This window comes from Camponotus vicinus, unplaced genomic scaffold, assembly GCF_025532165.1.
Source record: "Camponotus vicinus isolate PSW18456_S1 unplaced genomic scaffold, iyCamVici1.0 SCAF_12, whole genome shotgun sequence".
Lineage (NCBI taxonomy): Eukaryota > Metazoa > Arthropoda > Insecta > Hymenoptera > Formicidae > Camponotus > Camponotus vicinus.
Genome location: NW_028141948.1, coordinates 17,507,574 through 17,533,537, shown reverse-complemented (window position 1 = coordinate 17,533,537; position 25,964 = coordinate 17,507,574). Strand labels below are relative to the sequence as shown.

General features: G+C 44.0%; 1 protein-coding gene and 1 long non-coding RNA gene across 5 annotated transcripts in view; one reads left to right on the top strand and one right to left on the bottom strand.

The window, feature by feature from the left end:
• Positions 1-25,964, bottom strand: part of LOC145963208 (uncharacterized) — a 29,034-nt gene that overhangs the window by 2,617 nt on the left and 453 nt on the right. The window contains exons 1-2 of one of the 3 annotated variants that reach the window (XR_014436100.1): positions 25,555-25,578; positions 15,637-15,770 (exon numbers count right to left, since the gene is read on the bottom strand). This is a non-coding gene — a long non-coding RNA (uncharacterized LOC145963208). Of the gene's footprint in view, positions 1-15,636; positions 15,771-25,414; positions 25,451-25,554; positions 25,579-25,964 lie in introns of those variants that run through there. The other 2 variants (XR_014436099.1, XR_014436101.1) reach the window with 2 other exon arrangements.
• LOC145963201 (fibroblast growth factor receptor homolog 1) overlaps positions 11,657-25,964 on the top strand; it is a 38,996-nt gene continuing 24,688 nt past the window's right edge. For both annotated transcript variants that reach the window (XM_083084912.1, XM_083084914.1), the window contains exon 1: positions 11,657-12,525. The gene's annotated coding sequence lies outside the window, so the exon portion shown is untranslated. The remainder of the gene's footprint in view (positions 12,526-25,964) is intronic.

Below are 25,964 nucleotides of genomic sequence, written 5' to 3'. Positions count from 1 at the left end.
AATAACAACAAGTTAATTAAACATCGCGTCGAACGGAAATAAGAATGGCCGGGCGTGATGTATAATGCGAGCAATTTTTCAAACTGCGAGGTGGAATATGATTGTTTCGGTGAATGATCAGCATTACCGGAACGGATATCATAAATTCCACGCCATTCTACGCGGTTCCATCGCTCTCGCGCGTTACACAACCGAGGTGAACGTCTCTCTTTCGTTTATCTTATTCGATTTATCCGCGCGTGTACAATACACACAAGTTTGTAGCGCGGACCATCGATGTTCTCCTCCGGAAATTGATAATTTTTCGCGGGCCATTTATAAGACGCCACTTCTTTTAAGCGCTCGCGCCAACGACAGTCGCGGTAATAAAGTGCCTCGCGTTTAAACGCGAGCACATTGTCGTCGTTAAGCCACGAATCAAGAATGATAATTCACTTTGCGCGATTCGAGTAATTCACGGATCGTAAATTCTTCCGGTAGCTGTTCATCGACGGGAATGTGCAGTATGGTAATTTATATCGCCATATATTCATGGATATTCGATGGATATTCGCAGTTTCTCCAACGACAAAGTCGAGACGCAAATTGTGGATCTCTGTTGGAGTAGCGACTGTAGGAAATGAAAGAGAAAACCAGTCACACCCACGAGTTCTGTATATTTGAATTACCGGCAACACACGGGGATTTCTAATATATCTAAACATAAAAATGTCAAGAAAAAATGATGAGAGACGAGTAACTTTGCTATTCTCCGATTCCACGCTCCAGCATGAAAGATTGCGCGTCGCGCAACTTTTTCGAGGTGATATATTTAATATCTCTGGCACTTGATGCAGACTCTGGAATAAATAATACATCTCCCCTCTCTGCGGACGGAATATATAATTATAATATTTTCTGATACGCGTACTCTCCTTCTATACATAGCGATGGACAAAGTTCGCAGCGAGAACTCAAGTACCGGACGCGAACGTAAATCTAGAGTGCCCGACGCGCGGTCGACCCATTTTAAATACGCCAGTAAAATATACGCCAACGATAATTTACTTTCCGCCAAGTCATCCGGAGATCACGTTCGTACAACCCGTTCGCGCGTAATATTCCGGTAATAGCGCATCTATATTACGAGTTTGTATTAATCAAGGCGATAATGTTTATTCAACATATTGGTTTAATATGATTAAATTTATGAGAATCTCGAGAGTGCTCGGACAGATTTAACAAATAAAAGAATTAATATTTTTGTTTTATCGAGATTGCAATTTGCAGTCTGCATCTGTTGCGAGCGTAATGTGAAAATACTCGTCTTGCGATTCCGGTGTCTAACCAGTCGAGAAAGCAGTTACATATCTACAAGGAGAGTAGAAATCTCGCCGTGCAACATCTTTGCCGCGCAGTCGCTATGTAGGAAAGACACATTCTTGATTATTCGCTTCGTATGAGAATCTGAGAATGCAAACTACTTAAACTACATTCTCCGGACGCGTACATACGCGACGCATTTGTTATTATACGAGTATATTCTAAAATTTAAATGTGTAACTGTTAAAATGTTAATACAGGTGGTATCCGTTGATCTCGCGAATCAATTTTATTATTTATTTCGAAAAGATCTCTCTTTTGATCTCATAGCGCGCATCAAGGATTTCTGGATGGATTAATGCCAGAAATCTTTACGCATCTGGCGTGCGGTAATGGACGTACTTTGTCCGTCGAAAGTCACGATCATTTGTGCGTTGTTCGCATGGGTCATCGCGAATCTTTAATATTTATTTTCGTCATCCTCTCTTAATTAACGTCGACGATCGATCGTACGACAGCTGCGATTTCGCTGTAATAAAGTCCGCCAAGACGCGCATTACGCAGAATTATTATTATTATCCATTCTCTAGCCTTAATCGAGATGTAAAGAGGAATAAGGTAAGAGTAGCATTATACAAACAAAAAGATGGAGCATAATAGTTTTGACGAAAAAAAAATATGATATAGCTCGTATCTCAAATAATAATTTGATAAATTTAATAACGTTTTACGATATATATTTATCGCACTTGCGTAATTGCCGTCTTCTAAATATAGGACGAGAAATCACGGCAGGAAGAAGTGTACAACGAACGTGTCGTAGGGAAGCTTCCTGCGATTCACAAATCAGAATAAGACATTCGTATGAATAAACGCGTGCCGGTTCCTCCATTCTGATCAAAGTTATTATGGGAATAAGAAAGTGAACATTATTTTAATTAAAAACGTCAGCACACTCGTCATGGATGGTTATTATCGCGTGCACGGTTTTGGAATATAAATTACAATTTTCTTCCTTCGATTAAAAATTCAATTTACATAATCACTTTAGTTTATAGTCACCATCACGAGTAACGCGCGCGCAAGAACGTATATCTGATTATTATATAATCTGAGTATACTCGTATATTATATACGATTATTATAGAATCTTATGGGTTAAATTTATTTATAAAGAATTTCTCGAATCATGAAAAGTTGTATAACGTGTATACATATTCACTTTGTTTAATTTTGCAAATAAAAAACACCAGATTAATTTAATTAATACGTGCAAACGACAAAATTTAAAAGAGATGCGTAAAAGTCAAAGACTTTCTTGTTCTCGATGTTCTCATTGACGAAGGTATCGTCATTAGTATGTCCCCCGAAAGCTCGACCTGTCCCGAAGATTCACGTGTGGATAGGAATCGGCGTGTAACGCGAGGAATAAATAATTAGCAGCGTGTTTCGGCAATCAAAAACAAAGATGGCTGCTGTTCGTCGACAGGTGAAAACGTTTCGTGCATCTCAATTGCCAGCGCTCGCTCTTTCAGCGCTGCTTCTTTTCAAGTACCACCAAGCCGCATACATTTTTTTAGCAAAATTGATATGAAATCAAATTGTAATAAATCTAATCTCGATACGTTATTTGTAAGGTATTTTTATTCTTTTATTTATCGCCGATATATTCGTTCCTTAGCGAAGAAAGAGACGATTAGCGCATCCGGTGCCAAACTGATTCGGAATTCTGAACGATAGCCTCGTCAACATCTTGATTTTGGGATGTTACCACCCTCTTTCTTCGAATCTCCGAATCCCTACTTCACATGCGATAGGGTTGAAATCGACGTGAGAATCTTGCCGATCCTGCCGTTAATTTACATATCTTCCCAGACTGACGAGTATGCCGCAAACAACGCGAAAGAGCGAGAAGCCTTCAAGGATAAATTATATTTAGCCACGGTCAGTCGCGCTTCCAAGGACATTCAGGTTCAAATCGATATTTAAGGATATCGGAATGATATTAATGGCGATGAAAATTAGCGATAAGATTACAATATTTTAAAGTCTTAATAATTTAAAGTCCTTTAAAACCTAAACATATTTAAGTCGTTTTTATTCACGTCACTTTCTGTCGACTCGGATTAGCTTTGTTTCTCCTCATTTTCCTTTGCTCTCTTCATTCGCTTTTTCATCTTTTCATTCGTACCTTTCTCCATAAGAAAATTTTATAATACGTCCTTCCTTCGTGTCTCTCGTAAAATCTAATCGCATAAAATAATGTGAATATAAATATGAATAAAATAATGTGAATGTAAATATTGAGACATCGACTAATTTTATTTTAATATTTAGAGTTGTCGATACCAGAACAGTGGCGTTTAAATCGCGCCAACGAACTGGTCAACGAGAATTCGATTTAGAGACTAGGCACGTTTGTTTCGTCGCGGGACGAAAATTATAGTGGTGAACACCTTTGAATACAATGAGTCGCCTATGAACGGTTCTCTCGTAGTGGCAGGGTATCTGTAATGGCACAGTGAAACGCAGGTCGAGCGAGAGCGAAACGTCCGGGGCGACCTTAATTTCGATCGCCATGAATTTAAATCGCTCCTAATGTCGGCGGCCAAATAAGAGGATGCGAAAGCATTGGTCCGGATCGTTGCATCGAATTACAAACGATCGAGAGTGCGGATGAGGAAAGAGAGAGATTCACTCGCGCCCTCATTTGCGGTCGCAGCTTCAAACGTGTTCGAAGCACGTGCCAATTTGCAATGGTTCGAGCTATCATCTCGCTTTTTTCCTCTTTTTCCCCTTTTTCTCGTATGAAAATTTATTTATTTCAATTTATTTTCTTCTTTGCCAGCATGGATATTACTAGCTTCTAAACATTATTGGAGTAATATTTCTTTTCAATGAATCGAACGCGCGTTTACACAACAGTTTATTTATACATTTTTATCAGTTGTGTAATTATCTCTATAATTCTAAGCAGAATTTGACCGTAGGCATCATTTTCGATTGAAAACCATTTTCCATAATATCTCGCAAATTCTCGAAAAAAATCGTTTCAAATATCGTAGTATACATTCATTTATTATATCAAACGGGAATATGGTACGAGAATATTTCTTACAAATAAGAAATTGACCAAACGATCCGACAGCGGCGATTCCGCTAATTTATGATCACATACATCGATGTGTAATCATCGCGTAACTCATAACGCGCCATATGTCTACTGTCTACTACCTGCCGTCAATGAGGTACTTTATTTTAAATTACTATTCGACTTTATATCACCATATCTACATGAGCCGGAATACATATTCTCTCCAAACGACATAATTATCGGTTCAAGACCGTACTCAAGGCCAATTTAACCGCTACGAGTTTTCGATCGCAAAATTTACAACTTTGTAGACTTTGAGCCATTTTTCGTAGTCTTTAAATATAACATTTTTCGAATCTGAAATAAATCACGAGAAAATAATTGAAATAATTGTCGCGGGAAAGATTCGAGTTTCTAGCTTAACTATGCGCTATTCTCGCCTTCAAACTCGATCGACAAGTTTTTTGCAAGAAAGAAGACATCTGGCTCTCCGCGCGAATAATGGGGATTTACGACGACTCGTTTTCTCGCTCGCAAGTTTCAGTAAAAGAGAAGCAAGAGGGGTGCCTTCTTTCACTTGAAAATATTGCAAACTTTTATCTCGAAAAGTTACCGTTGTTTACAGGCCGCGAGTCTCGGTGTGACCCGGTTTCTTTATTCTCTTTTAAGACATTCAAAAATCTTGACCCATAAATTTCTTTTGGTGAAGATCATCTCCTTATTATTCTATTATATTCTATTTTTTAACTCTAACGGAGATCATCTCTTTTTATTATAATCTCTATTATATTCTGTTCTTTTTAAAAAGTGGGAGCAGAATATAGTTTACAAAAGGTTCGAATATGTTTACATAAGTTTCGAATTTTCGTTTCGAGATAAGGGAAAGACGCGCGTGCACCTCTCAAATTTATTTAAGCGCCGTTCGCGAATGTTCACCGTGCGTATAGCAGTGAACTTGACATGTAACGTTAATCGCGCCGCGAGAGGCCGAGACGCTGTTCAAACGACCCACGACGACTCGCAACGCAGCGCAACGCAGCGTAGCGCAGCGCAACGCAACGCAACGCAACGTAAACGCCTACAACGCGTACAACGCGATCGCACGTGCGTAATTGCGAGCGCACGCGCGACGCGGCGTAGCCGCATTTATTACGGTCGTGGTTTCTGTTTCGTTGGGCAGGTGCGCTTGCAGGGACGCCGCCGACCGTGACCGTGGTAATTACATCCAAGGGAAGGCCCCTCTTCCATACTCTTCGGACCCTTTCCGTCTCTAAATCGCTACTAGATTCAGATAGCGCGATAGATACATTACTTAAAAATCTCTCATTAAGAAAGCAGTTACCTAATTTAATAATAAGTGGAATCGTATCCTCTCGCGCGCGCGAACGGATCATCAAGGATTCGCAAGGGCATTGTAGATTTTAATCTCTTCCATTGTACCTTTAGCGGATTTAAAAAACCTGGTGAAATTTAATACGAGAGGGACCCTCGAGATTTCACTCGCGGCAGATTTTCAATGTCTTTGAAAGGAACACGTTACTATGTAATCTATCTGGGTGACGACAGCGTTCTGACAGGCGACATGTTTTCACAGTTACATCCTATCATGGGTGACAGCAATCGAGCGATAAAATTTCTCCGAGATATCGATTGATTCAATTAGCATCGAGATCGCGTGTCAATTTCTTTAATTGAAAATTGTGCCACTTGATTCGTTTTTTCTTCATCGATTAACTTGTTTGAAGGTTAAAAAGATTCGAGAAACGAATTCTATTCACTCTGTCACTTTGTCTCTTTCTATGGAAAGAATGACAAATCTCTTTCCGGCCCGGTGCATATCCGGAGCAGCGCCGCTGGTCCAGCGGGCTTTCACCCGAAAACTCTCTTACGAGGGAAACTTTTTTCACCCTCGGCAGGTCTCGACACACCCACCAAATCCCACGCTCGCGCACCGTGAAAATTGGACGAAACATCTTGAAAAGTCGTTACCAAACAGCACACGTATATCCTCGCCCCGAGAAATATACGTGCATACTTAACTAGAAAACGAGAGATGCGAACGTTCTCAAACGTCCTGAAGCTTTTTTTCGTTGCCATCGAGAATCAACATCAAATTCGTATCTTTTCTCGTACAAATAACTTCATCTTTCTACGTAATGTGTAAATCGTATATAAAAAAAACAGATAAAAAATATGTCGACAAGTTGCGAAAAAATGTGCACGTAACGCTCGCGAGCGGAGCAATTGTTGTTTTTGCGATGAAAAAGAACTCTCGAGGCACGACCGGAAGCGATACGTCTTCGTCGATGATTCTGCAACATGGTTTCCGCATGGCAAATCGCGCGTAAAGGGAAAGAGGGAGACGGAGAGCGCAGGTATATACATATTCCGGGCGCCGAATTTAAAATTCATGTCAATATTATCCGGTTAGCCGTGCATTTTCTCGCGGCGCGCAAACGCCTCGCGGTTCATCGTACGATCAACGAGCGAGGCACGAGAATAGACGCTTCGATATCTTCGGTTGTTGACCGTCGTCGACACGAGTTATACTCCTCGGCCGACCGGTGGAGGCCCGAACGGGAGGGCATCGCCGCGCACACCTCGCAAGTCACATCTCCGTGCGTGGCTTCCGGTCTTACCCGTTGCTTCCTCCCATCGTTAATCACCTACCCGCGTACTGTACTACCTGCGTCGCCGTCGTTTACCTTCAGGTGGCATCACGGCGCACGAGCGCTATGGGAAAAACGTCGTCGCCCCTATATAAGTAATGAGAAAAGTTATCGCATCGCGCGATATTATTTAATTACGCGGGTGTATCTACACAATTGACGTAGATTTTTCAAGTTGTATATTTTTATCGTTATAAAACAGTACCAATTATATATAAGTTTCGAAAAATACCCAAGTATTTCCATGATCACTCGAATTGTCCGCCTTTAATAACCTGTCACTGTTTCATTTTCTCCCTTCTCTCTTTCTCTCTCTTCCCTTCCCATCAGCATCCTCCTTCAGGTGCATCGCATACGGCATACACGGAGCGGGCGCATGTCAACTCGTACTGGTCCATTGCACGCGGACGAAGAGCAGGAAACTATTTCACGCAACAACGCTTGCGGTTACGAGAGGGACATTTATTCGTTACAGTTCCCAGAAAATTTGAAAAAAATGCGAGGCGCATTAACGTGAGAAAATTTATCAAAGATAAATTGTCGACCGAGAAAACGTAGCAAAATTATGTGCTTGTTTTAATTTAATTTAGAGATGAACCGTTTAAAAAATCATCTCGGTATTGACACTCTTCTGGGAAAACGAGAGGCTCTGGTTCGTTTGCTCTCGTTTGCCGCGAATATTATGACTTTAGCGAGACGTTAAAAAGAATCAAGGCAGACGAGCTTTCTTTCGCGCAAACGGTACCTAGAACCGCTACTTGGTCTGTTGTCCCACTGCCGAAGACTGTGTTCTTCAAAGAGATATACATGTCGATCCAAAAGAGTTAATAATAAACGCGTTCTCGTACGAAGCGCACCGGAAGAAACGATTACGCACGACTTGTGCGTTCCCTCTTTGCCAAAATAAATGTTGGTATTATAAATTTTTACCAATTTGTTCTCTTCAAACTATCAACTATCGTTGTCTGAAGACTTAAGAATTATTTCAATTTATAAGAACATTTTTTTCGGTCATATTACAAGTTGCATTCGCTGCACGCTAATGTCTTCAAACACTGCTAGATTTTCTGCGTAGTTATCGTTACACGGTGAGAAAATCGTCGACATTAGCGAGGCCGGATTTAGGAAACGATTACTCACGATGGAATTTACTCGGCCGGAAAACAATGTTCTAAATTTACACGACGCGCGTTACGATTTTCTCGTTACGACTACGGTCGAAATCGAATCGCTGATTTGGCGCCGTTACATTCTTCTTCTCGCATTTACGACATTGAGTTTCCCGAAAAATATAAAGTAAACACAATAGCGTTTCTTATTTTCTATTAAATTTTATAGAAAAATTTCGCTCCAACTCTAAAAATAATGAAATCATTAAACAGGAAAAGAATTATATTCAACAAGTCACATTTTATCGAGTCTCTTTTCGTCTGTCATTGGAAAAATAAAAATCGAAAGTTTTGACAAATAACGAAGCTAGTATTCCCAGTAGGAACCGCGAGACAATTCATGGTTTTCGGTCGATGACAACCGAGAAGATTCTCGCGACGAAAGATTACCATTCGCTCCTCGAGTTCTGCTTTTTCGTGATTTTCTCGGACAGTGCGATGGCTTTATCGCGAATAAATCTGTCGCATTAAATTTAGCATCTCCAAGAACATTATTATTGAGCGATATTTAACGAGATTCAGTGCTATAGTAAAACAAAATATACCTTTGAATCTTTAAAATCTTGTCAACTAGAAAAAAATGTCAGTCATCATTAAATAAGTAAATTTTTCAAAAAAGTAAAAATATAAAATTGTAAAAATGGTTCAAATGATACAAATCAAAAAAGGAGCAAAAGAATGTTAGAATTTCTATCATAATATATTATTAATATATTATAGTATCACACATCATTACCTGCGTCTTTGTGATTCCTAGCCTTTTTTCGATTCTTATTAAATTTTTCAAATTAAAAAAAATTTCTCTTAGTATCTCAAAAAAAATTATTCCTAATCAAGCTTGGCGCGTTACAAGATATATTATGAAAAAATCTTTTATAAACTTTTGTCTCCCCTTTCTTTCAAAATTTTTTTTAATATTACAATGTTTCAGGTAAAATTATACGTATACTATTCAAACATTGGACGCTCAAATAACATTGAGGGTAAAACTTGTAATTTTCATAATCTCATGTAATTATAAACTTTTACTGAATTTTACTTGAACAAACAGATACTTCCGATGGTCTCTCCTCACTATAACAGGCGATTTTGTTTTGGAAGAAGGGAGAAAGGTGCCGAGGATCGTGGAAACGAAAGACATCGGACAGACGGTCGAGAATAATAATTCCGTCATCCGCGCTCGTTTCGACGCTCCCTCGTACGTGGCTTCGCACCTCTTCTCCGTACCTCGTAATTCGTGCTCCATTCGCTCGAGGAAACGCTCTTTCCGCGGTAAATCAAGAATACTCACGTGGACGGAATTCGTTCAAATTTGTACGGCGACATTTCTTTCCACGCGCGCGCGGCTAAAAATATTTTATTATAAAAAGAACGCTACATGTATCTACGTTATTACTCCGCGACTATAAATTGTAACTTGTCAGCCGTATACTTTTGTGGTAACCAATCCGCGTTCGATATGCATTCCGTGGTTTGCGTGCAACGCGTACCATGTTCTCTCTCTCTCTCTCTTTCTCTCTCTCGCACGCATTACCCCCCGATGACTATTTATACATGCGAGCGGCTAATTCGTTTCCGAGGAGAGCCCGCGAGCAGCGGCGCAAGATTTAAGGTGTTTTCAATCAGTGACAGCGAGCCGAGCTTGACAGCGAGAGGGCAGCGTCCTATCATGCGTTCGCATCTACCGACACGTATTAATTAGCCGGATAATCCTCAGTGAATAACGATCTCGACTCGTCGTACAAGAGAAGGCGGGACAAACAAACGCGAGTTACGCGATACAATCTCGCGATGAGGCTTGCTTATTTTAAAGCAAACGATCGATATCATCCATCATTTACTTTGTTGGATTCTTTGAGACCTTGAGACACGCTGTACAAAATTGCGCGTGTAATCGCAGAGAGGCGCTCGGTCGCACCTTCGTATAATAGGTTCACAGGGCGCGTGGATGCGATTCCGTTGTAACCAAAAGGGTCGGGAGAGATCTCGCTTTTACGGGGCGCTATAAAGATTTTATATTTAGAAGGTACGTGACGCGACAAAGGCCCTTACTTTGAGCGTGTCCTAGATAAATCTTGAGGTATGCGTCGCGTTGAGGGCGCGCGCGTCACCACTTGGCATTAAATTATAAAAATAAATCAATGAATCATTCCGGAGAGAAAGAGGCAGAATTATGGCATTCGCACGGGAGACAAACGAGCTCCCGGTGCGACCAATTATCTCTCACGCGGTCCATTAACGACACCGTCGATTAAACGTCACGCGCGAAAGCGAGCAAAAAGTATCGCGATTCGCCCAAAAGTGCATCAGCGATCCGATATATCGGAAGGAGCTAAATAAATAAAAAGCAAACAGAGAACATGCTAGTCCCCTTCTACACACGGCAAATATAAATTGGTGCGGCTGACGATTGCCACGAGCGAGTTTCATTAATTCGACTGGATAATAATAGGTATCCGTAAAGTCTGTGCCGTGAGGTCGTTACGATTAGGCGAGTCATCGTGGCTTTCTATAAATAACGGCCGGAGACAGACATTGCCAGGGGGTGGAAAAGGGAGACGCGGAGAGATGGAGAGAGAAAGAGAGAGAAGGAGAAAGAAAGGGAAGGCTGATAATCTCGGCTGTTCCACCATCGCCGTTCATGGTGTGTCGGGTATCCCGAGGGAAACGAAAAGGTGGTCGACGTTCGGGCAACACATGTCCCGAATGTGTGTTCCGGACACACGGTGGCACGAGGGGACGAAAGAAAAATAGGGTCGACCTAGCGAGATGACGGCCATGAAGCATCGAAATTACCTGCAAAGTGGCGATTCACGCGATTGTTTCGATACGGGATGAAAAAGGATGTTTTAAGATGCATTCTTGCTCACATGTTCAATGTGTTTGGACCGTACTTTGAGACGGCAGGTTTCTTTCTTTCTTTATCTGTGCACTGGCGGGGATTTCCGCTTATTTTCAAAAGGCCAAATCTAGAATGATTACAATTTTAACAATATGCGAGCGCGTGACAAATGGAGAGGACTCTCGTCTTTGCCTTCGCGTCTCGGAATGGCGCGAAAACTGCGTCGTCCGTACACATGTGCGTACGAGCAGCGCGCGTTTCGAAGCGACGAAGCGGTAACGAGTAGAAGAAAAGAGAGAAGGAGAGAGAAAGAGAAGAAGAGAGAGCAGATGCGCGGCGTTGGAGAGGGAACGAGAGGGAAGATGCCGTCAGAGTAGTGGGGTACGCCGAGAGTTTCGCCGGCAATCTATCGGAGAACTCGGCGGCGTTCTGTCGTAGTGGGGAGACGAGACGAGAGAGAGAGAGAGAAAGAGAGAAAGAAAAAGAGAGAAGGAGAGAGACCCCACGAGGGGTTGCGGAGGGAACGTGCGCGGACGAGCGGTTATTTCAAGCAAACGGCTCTTCTGGCACTTCGCCCCGAGCTTTCCTCGTGCACATCCTCTTCTATCGGAGTGGTGCCTGTCCCGTCAGTGTCGCCGCCGCGACGCCGCAGCGCTTCGCAGACGAGATAGAGAGAAGCCCGCAGAGCGCAACGAGCATCGCGAGTGGCCGGACGCGCGTTTCGAATCCGATCCGCGCGACAACCACGCGAGCACTTGTTGTCCGACATCCGCCACTGATCGATTCATCGATCGATTTCGGGTATCGATCCGTAATCTTGAGCGCGACACTTGTAGTGAAAAAAAAAGAAATCGGAGTTTTTTCGCCTAGGGTGATCGGTGTCTGTGAATGGATGGACTTTTCGTGTTCGGTGATGGGATTTTGAGAAACGTCAAGAACGTCAGGAACGAGAGGAGACGGAGACTCGCGGATAGAGGAGAATTTTCCAAGAAACCGTCGCGAGACAGCGCGGACAGCGCTAAAGACGAAGGATGGAACGCGGGTGGAAAAGAGGAGCGAAGGAGGATCTATAATGACGCGTCGCCGTCGGCCTGAAATAACAGCGGGAATGCGTGTACAGTGAATCACGGAGCTCCCGTTCGTTTCGACGCGAATCTCGTCTCGGCATTGACTGTAGCGTAAATTTTCTTCACCAACCCCTCTTTTTTTTTCTTCGTTCTCGACCCTTTCCCGATCCACGGTCGTGCGTTGTCCGCGATCAACTGGGTGCAACCGAGAGAGAGAGAGAGAGAGAAAGAGAAAGAGCCTGGTTCCTGAGAGCGGGTTGAGAAAAGCCAGAAGCGCCAGAAGCATCGCAAAGGCAGGAGCCGACCAAGGGGACGAGGGAAGTTTTTCGAGACGCCGTCCAAGGAGTTTTCTCGGAAGGAAGATCGCGAGCGTCGCAATACGGTGAGTACTCTCTCGTGCTTCGAGATAAAGATGCGAACGTGGGGCGAACGTGGGCGAAACTTGAATCGGACGAGTAATCTCGCGTTGAGCGAAAATCACTACGCGCGATACTTTGCAATCTACCGAGATTTCTATGCAAAAGTTCCTTATTCGTAGTAAACGCGCTTCCTTGGAACGAATATGAGTCACTTTGCACATCTCGTGACAAATTTGGAGTAATATTACGATATCGAGAATACTTGCATCTACGCTCTATAAAAATTAAATAAATAAATGGCATAGTCGAACAATTCTAAATAAGATAATTGATCAAACGCATCGGGACGATTGGACGCATTAGGGGCGCGCACCGAAACGCTAGTAGCTATACCGCGGGAATGCATGAAAATGCATCATCGGCGTCATCGGGAAGTGGCCAGGGAACGAAGCGATGACGCGCGCGATGTTTATCGATAGGTTTTGCTCGCGTGCGAGTGCTGGAAGGCATCGTTCGGGAATGCAACTTTAATTGGTATTGCCTCGTTGGTCGATTAAGCAGACTCGTGCCATTTATTTCCCGATGTGATCGATGCAGGCGCGCAAACCAAACACGATGTCGGCGTAATGGAAAACTCTCGTTATATACGATCGTATTTTCTCTCTCTCTCTTTTTCTCTCACAAATAACAAATACATTTTAGAAAAACGACAAAACTAACACCTAACGTAACAAAATCGTCAAGAATAATAATGAAATATATGAAAGCCCGTTATAAAATAATGAATTAGGTTCTCGAACCTTAACCTTGAAGAACCTGACGAACCTAGAGCGACGATTTAATGACTGTCCTTTCTCGTTTTCGTTTTACCATCTGCTTTAAAGCTTCTCCTTCTCGCCGCCATCGATAATTAGAGAGCGCGTAGGTAATGATTAGGAAGCGCGGCGAGGCGATCGGTTAATTGATCGACTAATTAATTTGGAGCGAACAAAGATCTTGGCTCGCGATCACGGCAGGCAACTTTTCTCCGTCTCGGTGAGCCTCGTCGCTTTCCGAAGGTTAAATTATGCAGGTATAACTTTGAATATAAAAGTCGCGCCAAGCTTCGGTCAGCGGACCGAAAGAACCGAGCGATTAATTCGACGAGGTCTTTACGCGTGCGAGACGCGAGCAAAGTTCATCCCCTGCGCGTCCTCTGGCCAGACGAGGCGGCTTATTTAACGGGCGGGAGAAAGGAGAGGTAATTTATTCCGGCTTTACTTAATCTCTTCCCTCGCGTGTCTCGACGGTCGCGAGAGCCTCGAGCTCCTTTAATCCAAATTCCAGATCGAGAAAGGGAACGTCGCGCGCGCGAATAAGCAACCGAGAAAGAGATGGGGACAAGAGCGAGAGATCTAGAAACGCGCGCGCGTCCGTCGAGATCCCCCGACGATGAATCAGATTATCGTCCGGAGTAAATCGTTGGCAGCTCCGTAATCATTTACCGCGCACATTTTTAGCTACGACACACCATTTTACGGAGAGAAAGAGAATAATGGTGTTTCAGAGTACTTAATCCCCTCCCGTAGGTACATTTCTCGACCCAATTGGCGCCGTTGTAGAATAAAACTCTGAGCAGCGAATTTGAGAAGCTCTCTCTCTTTCTAGGCACGAAAATAAAACGTGATTTTTAGCGCGCCGGCTCTTTGGCGAATTACAAACCGGTAGTCATCGAGGCGCGGACTGGAAACTAAAAGTATCGCGAGAGAGAGAGAGAGAGGAGAGAGATTGTCTCGCGAACGAATCATAAAGCAAGTAACAGTGCTCGCTTCCGGTGTTTATACGAGTAAAACGCCACGAGCGAGCAAGTCCGCGCAAACGATAATATACAGGCTAGATGAATTACACTAGCGTTTCTTTGCCCCGTTTGTATTGTCCGCGATCGCGTGGCACGCATGAGTTTGTCTCGCATCCGGTAATACCCACGCTACCTCTCGCGAAATTGCTGATTAACATCTCTTTCAGAGACAAAAAGACGATTGCGAGAGGTCCGCTTTGCCAAATGGACCGTTTCAAACGATTAATCGTAATGCAGAGAGAGAGAGAGAGGAGAGAGTTTTTAATTTCTAAATAAAAATAATGTATATATTTTTTTTCCTTAAAAAGCTTGTCAAGTTTGTTGGATCAAATTTATAAATTTAAACGTTTTCTCAAGAGAATACTCTTTAGAATATACATATATATTCTCAATTATACATTCGTCTCTAAATGCCTCCTTTTAGCAATAGTTGAGTAAGTCTGACTTATCCACGCGAAATTCAAAGTCATGACTGGCATTTTCTCGTAATGCAAAGATCCTCGAATAATAAGATAATAATAATAATAATCTTGATTCTCTCGATTCTTTCCCGCACTTTTCTCCCTTCTATAGAAACGCGTCAAAGTACTCGCAAAGGATTTATTTCATGAATGCGAGACGAACGAGCGAGATGAGAGATTCGGACGACTGTTTGAGAGATAAAGAAAGAACGAATGGACGGACGATCGAGGCACGAGGTACGAGATACGAGTAAAGTTGCAAGTAAGCTTGCAAGCTACGATTTATTTGACACATCGCGCCGACCGCGAGCAAGCTAGAGTGGTTTATTTTATAAGACCAGATTGCCGGCTACGTCGGAATAGAATAATGAACGCGTTTCTCTCCTTCCATCGTAACGTAATCTCTTTTTCTCCCTCCAGCGTGGAATTCTCATCCCTCTTTTCACCCTTCGTTGGCAAAGTAGAGTTAATCAAAAATCGTCCTTCGTGCCACGCCCAACTCCCTTTCTCGAAATTAAAATTCAATTTTTTTTTCACCAAGCAATATATTTATCTAAAATTTGAATCTAAACGTGATTCGACAATCTTATATATCTACAAAACTTTGCTTCGAACGAAAGATTGAAAAATTTTTTAATACGAAACGAGTATGAGATCATCCTTTTTAGCCAGTCTTTTATGTGACGATACATCTTATTAATGATCGTGTAGTGAATTAAGGATAATACCCGTTAAAAGCCAGTTATCATGGTTCATTCTTGACGTACAAAACACAGCGCAAAAAATGGCTCGATAATCACGGTACAGAATTCTATTCAAATTGTGCAAAAACTTACCGCGGAAATGACAAACATCCATCGTTTCGTTGTAAGATGATGGAAGCGCGAGAAATCTCGAACCTGTAGAAGCGTGGCACGTATTCCACCTTGTCACCTTGCACGTGTACCAACTTTGCAACCGCCAGCGAGTCCTGAAAATAAGACATTCGCGATTAAAGCTCTCTTCTCGATAACTCGATAAATTATACCACATAGATATATTATACTTGGCATTACATTGTCAAATTGTGAAAAATATAAAAAATATAAAAGACACGCGAGTGACGCGCATTGCCTTTTTAAATAATACATTCGGCATTGAATTTTTGATATCCGAAGGTTGGGGAATATTAAAACGATAAACGAAACATTTTACATGCCGCGTGCGTTCGTCCTACGTCAACGCGTATAAATATTGCGTTTTAATGCGTCGATATATTCCCGACTTTTGACGCGCGTCGCGGCGTTACGAGATTTGCGACGGCCACTGTACTGGCGTTGCCGCGAAATTTATTAATAACCGTCAGATACACGCTCGCGCACTTATATATACGTATACTCGCGAAAGCGCACGGGCACACACGACGCGCCGCCTTTGAGAAATGGATTCTCAGAAGAAAAAGCCTGCCCACGCGCGCCAAAGCGCCGATTAAAGAAACGCGCGTCGGACGCAATTGCGGCAATTGCATCGCAAAGTTTTTGCAATAAAATATCGCGGATATGGTAAACGTTCGAGTCGCGTGCACAATGAGCGTAAATTATGTCTGACGCGCATCAAACGCGAGGCGGCGACGCGGGGTGTCGAGTGCCGAGTATATCGCGAAAACTGTCCATTAACGAGGACGAGGCGAATGATTGTGCCCCCGTCGTCTACGCGGAATCGCGATTCCAGATGATAAATTGCGCACGCGAGTTTATTAAGAGTCCGTCCTTTCTTTAATCGGCAAAAGAGAAGCGAGAAGAGTCTAGATTGCGCTGCGCGCTAGGCGTTTTTAAATAAATATTTATCATCCCAGACTGACAGCTTGAGGTGTAAAAAGTTAGATTTAAGGCGGCGGGCCAAAATTTTCTCCGCAACGAGTTTAAGAGAGCGCGTCTGGCAACGGAATTAGCATCGAAATATCCGTCGAAGCGGCCAGTAACGATATTATTCTTACCACGTCCGGACCAACTTGGGCCGGTCGCGAAATCGAATTGTCACAAGCGGCGCGTAAATTTGTCACGTTCGCTCGCGGTAAACCGGCTAATCTTTTTCAAACCGCAGACCCACGGTCGTCCCGCGTTTCCGTCTTTGGTAATCTCGTCTAACGTTTCACACCTTCGATCACCCACGCTCGCTTTTCTAATCGTGTTCGACGTGTTCGATAACGGCGGACGTACATCATCTCGGACGCCCGTTTAAATTGGTCAATCTCTCGCAATCTCATCGAGAATAATTCAATCGACCGACGTGCGATCGACGAGAAACGTTTCTAATAAATTTGACAAGATTCTCATTACACGCTCACACTGCTAAAATAATATCCGACTAGGAATTATTACGATATTTTGCACGGAATAGTGAGCCATGAGAAATTGTAAATATAAACAGGAAGATGTATTTTTTTATTTCGTGATTATCAGCTCTCTCTCTCACACGAAAAGCAATAATAACTTTGATGTATACATGCGCTGCAGCAAGTACGTATCGCGAGATAAAATTTTGCGCCGTCATAATTACATGCAAGTCAATATTTATGGGAGCCAAATGACTTACAGAATAGTATAGATGAGATCGATTGTGCCGTATATAACGCGCTGCACACGAGCACATTACTGATTTATCGGCTGGAATCTGAATTCGCTAATTGCCATACGTGCTCGCCGCACGTAACGTTTCGTGTAGGACAAAACGAGAATGACGATTCTATTCGCGGTTTATTAGATAATATATCGCGAAAGAAAGAATGCACCGACGTGAAATTAATGAATCTCGCAATCTCCGGAATTCAAAAACGATCGCAACCGATTGCATTTTATACTCCAAGAATCACGAATCCGTATTAATAGACGCTATAAAGAAAGACGGAGAGAACTTTTAGAGACCTTTACTCTAACACGAATCTAACCGGATGCTTATTAATATCTGTATTAATTAAATTAATTATTTTTTTCGAACGCAAGCGGATAAATAAGGAGCGCTTTGCTTCACGAGAGAAAGATCGTATAAAGATAGAAAAATAATTATCGTTCGCGCGCACGAAATCGCGACCGGATATAGCGGACAACGAACGACGGAGTAAAAGTAAAAGACCAAGTCGATCGGGAATCGCGCCGTTTCCGGTCGTCGACGAGTAGTCGTTCGGTGGTTGCGCGGACGCCGCTTTTCTCCTTCTCTCGTCGACGGAGGAGAAAGACCAAGAGCAAGGACGCCGTCTCGGCGTCGTAACGAGACGGGAATTATACACGGGGCGAAGAAACCGTTACGACGTAACAGGTTATTTGTTCAACGCGGTTACAACATCGTAGGCGCGCGGTGGTCGAGCCGACGTATCAACGGACGAATGGGAAAGAGGGCGAGAGAGCGATATGTACTTCCTTTTTTTTCTCCTCTCCCTTCTTTCATCGACAGGTGGATTCTGTCGAGCCGCGAAGCACCGGCTGCGTACGAGACGCGTACGAGACGCGTGCCGCGCGGTGACGAATCGACGATGCCTTCCTTCCTCGCCTTCCTTCCTTCCTCCTCGCGCGGCGTCACCTCGATTCCTCCTTCCCTCGCGATTACGTAGACCGAAAGCACCGCAAACGCGCCCAACGACCGCGAAACCGCAATCGTAATCGGCGAGAGAAAATTCTACGAGAGACTAGAGCTCGTTATATTCCGCCTCCGGTATTTCGGTATCGCTTTTACGATACATCTCCAATTTATATGTCGTTACGTTCGGAAAAGGGATAATTGAGATTCGAAAAAAAGAAGACGCTTCGAATCCATATCTCTTGGCCGCGTGTGCCTAACGAACGCGCGTAAAATCTATTGTAGCCGCTATTTAAAGAGCATTCGCTCTCGCGGATGCGCGATAAATCGTGGAACCTTTGCCAGCGTGGCGGGTGGAAGGCAGGCCTCGTGCACCTACTCACCGGGGGCTGATAATGCGAGTCCCTAATAGGTTGACCACATAATAATACCAGTCGCTCGCGGCTGCAGAGCGCCGCGATTAAGAGAGCGGCCGGCTCTCCGGTCCCACGTCCCGTTTTCTTTAAGCTTTAAGTGGCAGCGTGAAAAAGAGCTAGGTAGCATTTAGGATTAAGTGTAAGCGTAAAAAGATTGAGTAGCTGAAAGCTAAGATGGAGAGATGGACGGACAAAAATAGACCCGAGATGAATGTGATGAAATACACGAATGTATACATTTGTTATAAATTTGTATAATTACATCAACTTTTACGTCACACGCATTAATTTATAGAGATATCTATCAATTAATACGTTTATGCAGTTGTTTAAAAAATTTTTTTTTAAATAATTCTTGCAGATGTACACGCGACAAGATATTATACGGCAAAGTTTTATTACGGAGCGTAATTCAGCAAGTACGAGAATGTCGAAGAAAAGAAAGAGTCTCGTCAATCTCTGGACCTCGTTGCGCTTGTTCCGCCAATTACGTTACGGCAATGCGACGTTTATAGTCGGTAAACAAAAGGGTCCGCAACCGACTTGTCCGTCTAGCGCTTCTCAGAAATGCATCGAGGAGGGAGCAGAGCGAGGGGAATTTAAACCAATAAGACACATGTGCGATCTTTGGCGCTTTGTTTGGTGTTTTAGAATATTTATTTTTTCAAAACTTTATTACGCAAATGTGTCTTTACGAGCTACCATCGAACCCCAGGTCGGTAGAAATTCCAAGTCCATTTATTTGAAAATGTGTATTTGAAAAAAACTAAGTATCAGAAAAGTGCTCGCGCGAGCACTTTAAGCTACGTTACGCATCGAGAGCTACGACTTTACAATTTCATACGAAACGAATCGCGTTAATTCACGGAGCGATTAAGATATTAATTTATGCGACTTTAGAACGATTCGCGATTTGCCATGGCTAGAAACAATGTCGGGGAGCGTCTCTCCGTATACAATGTTTCCTAAATACAAAATAAAGCGCGTGACCTCGTTCATTAATCATCATTACGGGGCGTAATGATCGCCGGTGGAAGTCGTTGGCACGAAATAATGAGACCGTTCTGCTTCGGAGATCGTTCCCTTCCCCCTAATCTCGATCGGCCATCGAATAACGACGCGCGACGAGGCTACCAGATTTTTCTTCTTAAACGAGGATCTCCGTGTCCGCGACTTAGTGGAGTGAGATTTTATCGGCGATGAGCCTAGTTGGAGAGAAGGGTCTGGATCGTGTCACGAATGCGTTACGTCCCTTCCCTTCCACGCGAGAACTATCCGTTTATTATCCGTCACTGCAACGCAAACCATCGCTTGCCATCGATTTCCTTTCAAAAATCTCGCCTTTTCGAAACTTCGATTTCAATCATTACGACTTGAGAGATATTTGTCGACAATTTCAAGAATTTTCGTTCGAAAGGGAGCCTCCGATCAAAGATCGATAAGCGCGACGCTTTTTTACGAGCGGGTGATGTTCATCGAGTAGAAACTACAGGCTTTACACGCGGAAGGGGAAACGGGGGCGCGGAAATTAAGCAGAAAAACCGACATCCTCGCGCGCTCGCTCGAGGTGTTGTTCGACCCCGCGTGCGAGACGAACGCGCAATCTTTTCTAATTATCTCGTTCCACGAGCAGGGATTGCGAATCGGATATGCTAATGGATACAGGGGAAACGTAACGATGTTAGTCGCATTTTTACGCCGCTGCCGAGTGGACCCCTCGAGCACCGATAGCATTTGCGTGTGCAGGTGTGACGTAATTTAATATAAACGCGGCAACGAAAATTACCTCGGGCGATTGTTATAACCGGTGATGGTACACGATCGACGCTGTATCGCGTCTATATCTTAATGACGGCTGGAAAATTCTTAATTATCGACGCTCGGAACGCGATGCGCGCATCGGCTTGTAACGAGAGAGATATGTGTATAATGTAAATTTCTTCGGGGCGTTTCGCCCCCTCTCTATAAATCAACTCATAAATTTTCAACACTCGCATCACCGGATCATTTCCAGATGACCATCTCGCGTGGTTAATTTTGTCGCTTTCGCGAAACGACGTCCGGATGCGCGATAAGAGCAGAGTTTGTTGGGCGCGATTGAGTTGAATTTACCTCGCGACTTAATCTCCGGATACAATCGCGAGAGAGAGAGCACCGCATCTCGTTACATCTCGTTACAACAACCGTCTACCGAATCCGTCTGCTCGCACGCACATACGCTTGGCTTATCTCGACGTGCCGCCAGCTTTCCGCCACCGAGAAGAGATGCACTCGTGTGTGTCCGTATTTACTCATTCGGAGAAAGAGAGAGAGAAACCAGTTTTCGTTGCGCACCATTCGCGGTGGTCCCAGTCCGACACGCAATCGGGGCGATCGTCCGACACTACGAGGCGAATCGCTCGAGATAAATAAGGTCTCGTTAAACGAAAAAGACAATCTGTCCTCGTTCACGCCGCGAAGCGCGGCGGAATTTTAGATCGATTCGCCCTCCGATCGGATAAGAATGATTGTCGTAAAAAGAAAAAATATTGAAGACGCAGAGATTAATTTTTTTTCTCACTGAAAAGATTTGTCAAAATCGAAAAAGCGGACGCTGAAAAGGTGGACAAATTTTTATTTCCGGATCTAGACGAGAACGATACGAATCGATTTATGCGATAATAACATGGAATACTATGACGCGGCGCAACCGCGATGTAATACGACGTAATATAGCCAATTTTGAGGTCCGCGCGCCTTGACACTACCAACGGTCAAAAATAACTCACGACCGTCCACAATTAAACGCGTATTCCCCGACCTCCGACGATACGCGCCAGATTGATTCACGATTCATACAAGTGAGTCAGACAAGCCGGCCATTTATCGTTATCGCGACCTATTATCGTAATGAAATTACGAATTATAATAATTTTATCGATCGCTACTGCGAATTTCTCGAGGGTGGTAAATTTATTGAAAATTCTATCGCATAAATTTAACGAGTAATATACATACATGTTGAGATATACATATAACGAGAAAAATAATTGGAACAAGGACACGCGACAGATTTCATGGAATCATTTCGGGAAAACAAGGGCTATGCTTTGTCGAAAATAATTTGGCGCCAGGGCGCTGTCGAGAAGCGAATCAAGATTTATCGATTCGACAGCGGATACGTGCCGTTTCCATTGGCTGAAAGCGAATCAAGCACGTCGACGGCCAAAACGTTTCGAAAATAGATCGCGCGTCGTATATTTCGTATCTAGGCCATACTTATCGTAGAACAAAAACCCCTCTCTCCGAAGGCAAATTGTGAAAATTTATAAATTCCCTCGACGCGATTATGCCGAATAAAAGCCTTAAATTCTCGACTCGAAAGAACGCATTAGACGTGGAGAGTAAACTTGTGTGCCAAACTTATTACACGTATGTTCGGAATGCTCTACGATTTCGTAAACAACACGTGATTCGAGAAAATGAACGCGTCACCGATGCGTTTAGATACATGTGGTTCGCTTCGGGGCGATTTTTCCCAGCTTGCGACGAGTGTTTTCCCACGAAAAACGCCACTCGCGGGTGAATCGTTTGTACGCCCTCGCCACATCGCGACCGGACTGCGTCTGAAACGATGAATCGTTCATTGTGCGCATCGTTTGTGCGTTACGTCAAGGAGGAGTCTTGGTACTTGCGTAGCATGTGGGCTCATTCTGAGCCAATTTCGATCTAATTTCAATTCTCTTAAATTCAATCGCTCGAAACAAGGTGATAATGAGAAGGGAGAGAGGATTTTCTATGCGAGCGAGATGGTAATTGACGTCGTCGACGTTTCAACCATACACGTCTGTTAAAAATTATTTCATTCCATCACTGATTCGGTGCGCGATTCGATTGGATTCAACCTCGCACACGTCCTTGTACATGCATGCGTCCGTTTCTCGGGGATTTCACGAAAAGATTCGGCTAAAGACAGCTAACGCGAGAGGTTGTCGTTTATCGACCAACCATCTCGTAGGGCATTGTAAACGCGTTCACGTAATTCAGAAAAGTACGTGTCCGTTTTGTGTCGGCGCTTCGTATCGCGCCCCCGTCGTCGGCGGAAGTACGTCGTCGCGATTCGCCGCGACGCCGGAAGCGACGCACGTGCGTCGTCGTTTTCGTAATTCATTCTGTTGTTTTCCCGGAATCCATTCGAAAGGATAGCACTAAACGCGTTTGTTTAAGGACGCGTTCCAAAAAGAGGGAAAAATCTCGCGTTTATATTCATCTCGTCAACGATTTAAAATAACGACAAGAATTAATAAATAAAGTAAAATAATATGTATATAATAGACGGGCTCGAGGAGAAAATAACGAGTGTACGCGCAACATATTGGATAAAAAAATTTAAACAGTTTACAAAAATTTAAATAAATTAAAGAGATTACAAAAATAATACTCGATTAAAAAAATGAACTGCGCAAAATAACGATTTAACATATACACGTATAAGTAAAATAGAATTCTTATTATAGATAAAACTGATAAAACAAGGACGTCGATAATGAGGATAATTATTGAATTACGGACGGCGCGTGAAAAACCGCTCGATAAAAGTAACGCGTGCGCGCGCGCGCGCATTCTCGTATTATAATTATGCAAAGGATCGAGATTTATTCACGCTGCGATAAACCTCATTAATCCTTCAATTTATACGACGCGCATCGGAGAGTAGTTCACGTGCGATCTCGCGATTACGCGATATCGGACACGCTAGGTCGTTCACCGATTCCGTGCATTGTTCAGTTGGGTCAAGAACAACGCCAACGCGATTCCAAGTCGCGTTAAATCTCGCGCGCGCATAAGAATCGGCTTCGCACCTCTCGACAATCGCCGATAAAACCAGTCGGCCGAATAATTTCTCTCAATTACAGGGAGCGAGACAAAGTATAACGCGACCAAGACGGCTATCCTCGTAACGAGATACCTTTCGCGAGGGGCACGAATTACGCGGATCTCGTTCGCGATCAGGAATCGGAAGCGGTTCGGAAAATTTCGAGGAAGCGCGATAACTTTTAAAAAAGGATAAAACCTACGTCGAGCAAATATCGCTCTCTTTCCTTCTCTTTCTCTCGCAAACTCTGTCATTCTCCTCGAGACCCCTCGGGTCAAGAGACGATCTCTCTCTTTCTCGCTCGCCGTCTCTCCTTCTCCGTCGCTCTCTCGCACCGTCCACCGTCGTCTGCTCAGGAAACCATCCATTACGGAGATCGGTCGGCGTATTTAGCGACGGTGCAAAGTGCTACGCGGCGCGGGGCACCGAATCGAGAAAAGCCGGCCGACTGACCGAAACTGTATGGTGTCCCGTACTCGGGACTCGTACGCGAGCTTCTTACGATGACCGACGACGACGACGACGACGCGTGTTGCGAGAAAACGACTCGGGCGAGCGACGCGAACGCAAAGGCACGCGATTTTCAAGTAGTATAGGTATCGTATTGCGCCTTCTCCGCGCAGCGCGCCACCGCGTTACGCCGCTCGCGTGTTTACGAGACGCATCGTCGAGCCGCGTTTAAAAAAATCCGCAATAAATATTGCCTTACACAATAAGCGTAAGCTCGAGATAGCGTCCTGTATCTAATCTAATAAGACGTATCTGTAAAGCGAGCTAAATTGCTTTGTTGTCGGGGCTCTCGACAATTTCTTCAATAGCAAACACGTACTTGGTGAAGCAAGAGTCGTGATAAATTGACCGAACGCACACGACGAACGATTCTAATTTTTCTTACCAGCGCTACTATTACCAGCGGTATTAATTAAGTCGGACACGAAATTGCATCGCGACACAACGGCGTGATTTATACATCTTTTTTCCAGCGCCTACGGGCATAAGGCGCGCTCTGTTCCGCCAAAGCCCCCGCGATTAAAAAAAAGTCTTCCTAGCTGCTCGACGAGCAGATGTTTCGAGCGGAGGGGGCCTCTTCCCCCCCGCGGTCGCAAAGACACTTCCCTGAAACGAAAGCCGTGGCGGCGCCTCGGCGCGTAAAACGAATTTCGAAACACGCGCGACCCGGTGTCGCGATGGCGACGATTGCAAAAAAAAGGAGAAAATAAAAAAAGCCCGTTTCCGAGGCTCAAAGATCGTCTCTCCGAGACGCTCGGCGAGTTTCATCGTAATGGAAGCTTCCGAGAACTCCTTCCTCGACTAAATGGCCAAATATTTGCTTTACATTGTACATAAAAATCGATCGTTTATTCAAATTTCGACGGGAGTGGTGAATTTAAAGTTGTAAAAAGGATGGTTTATTCGGTAAACTTTTCAGCTACCATGAATATCGTTTAACATTTTTACTCGATATACAAACGAAATTTCTCCATCTCGGAGATACTCTGGTCCCTCCCCCCCCCCCCCCGTCTCGTGAACTTGAATCGCCCTAACGTCTTATCGCCCTTCGCCCCCACGAGCGTGATAAATGGCGTTTACTTTACTCAAGGTCCGCTTAAATATCAGAGAAAATCTGCATTATTTGCGTTTGCACCTCGGCTATCGATAAAGATACGATAATAAATCTCGCGGCTAAATAAATGAGGGGGAAAAGGGCGATAAATATTTGTCGTCGCCAATAACCATAATCTCGGAGAGAAAATGTTCAACGTATCGTACAAATTCGTCGTATGTACGCACCTCGATTCTGATAAATAAATATTCCAGCATCGTACACTTCCCCATTCTACCGATCCCGCGAGTCTCCTTCGAAAGCATCGCACGTACATCGCGCCTTTTATTATTCACGCCGGTGGACTATCTTCTTTCGAGTTTCGTACCTTTTGCGCCTTCATCTCGTCGAGTCATCGATGATCGCCGAGCATTCTCCCGTCGAGATAAAACGCCGAGGTGCTATAAATCGCGCGCCCAATGCATCATGAATATTCCACGGATCCTTCGTCGACCTCGCTTTGTGTCGGAATGATACGCCGGCCTATCCCGTCCGTGAAAAGTAAATATCGACAAGAGGGGAGGAGGGCGAGGGAAACACGCGCGACATTCCAATTTTCGAACGGGACATTAAATAAAGAAAAGGTCGCGTCACCGCGCGACACGTAAACAAGAACGCGACAACATTGGCCGACTCTTCTCTCCCCCCCCCGTCAAGAGAGACGACTCCGATAATCTACCGCTCGTGGAAGCGTCGCACGTTCTCGTGCAACGGATATCGCTATGCGTATCACGACAA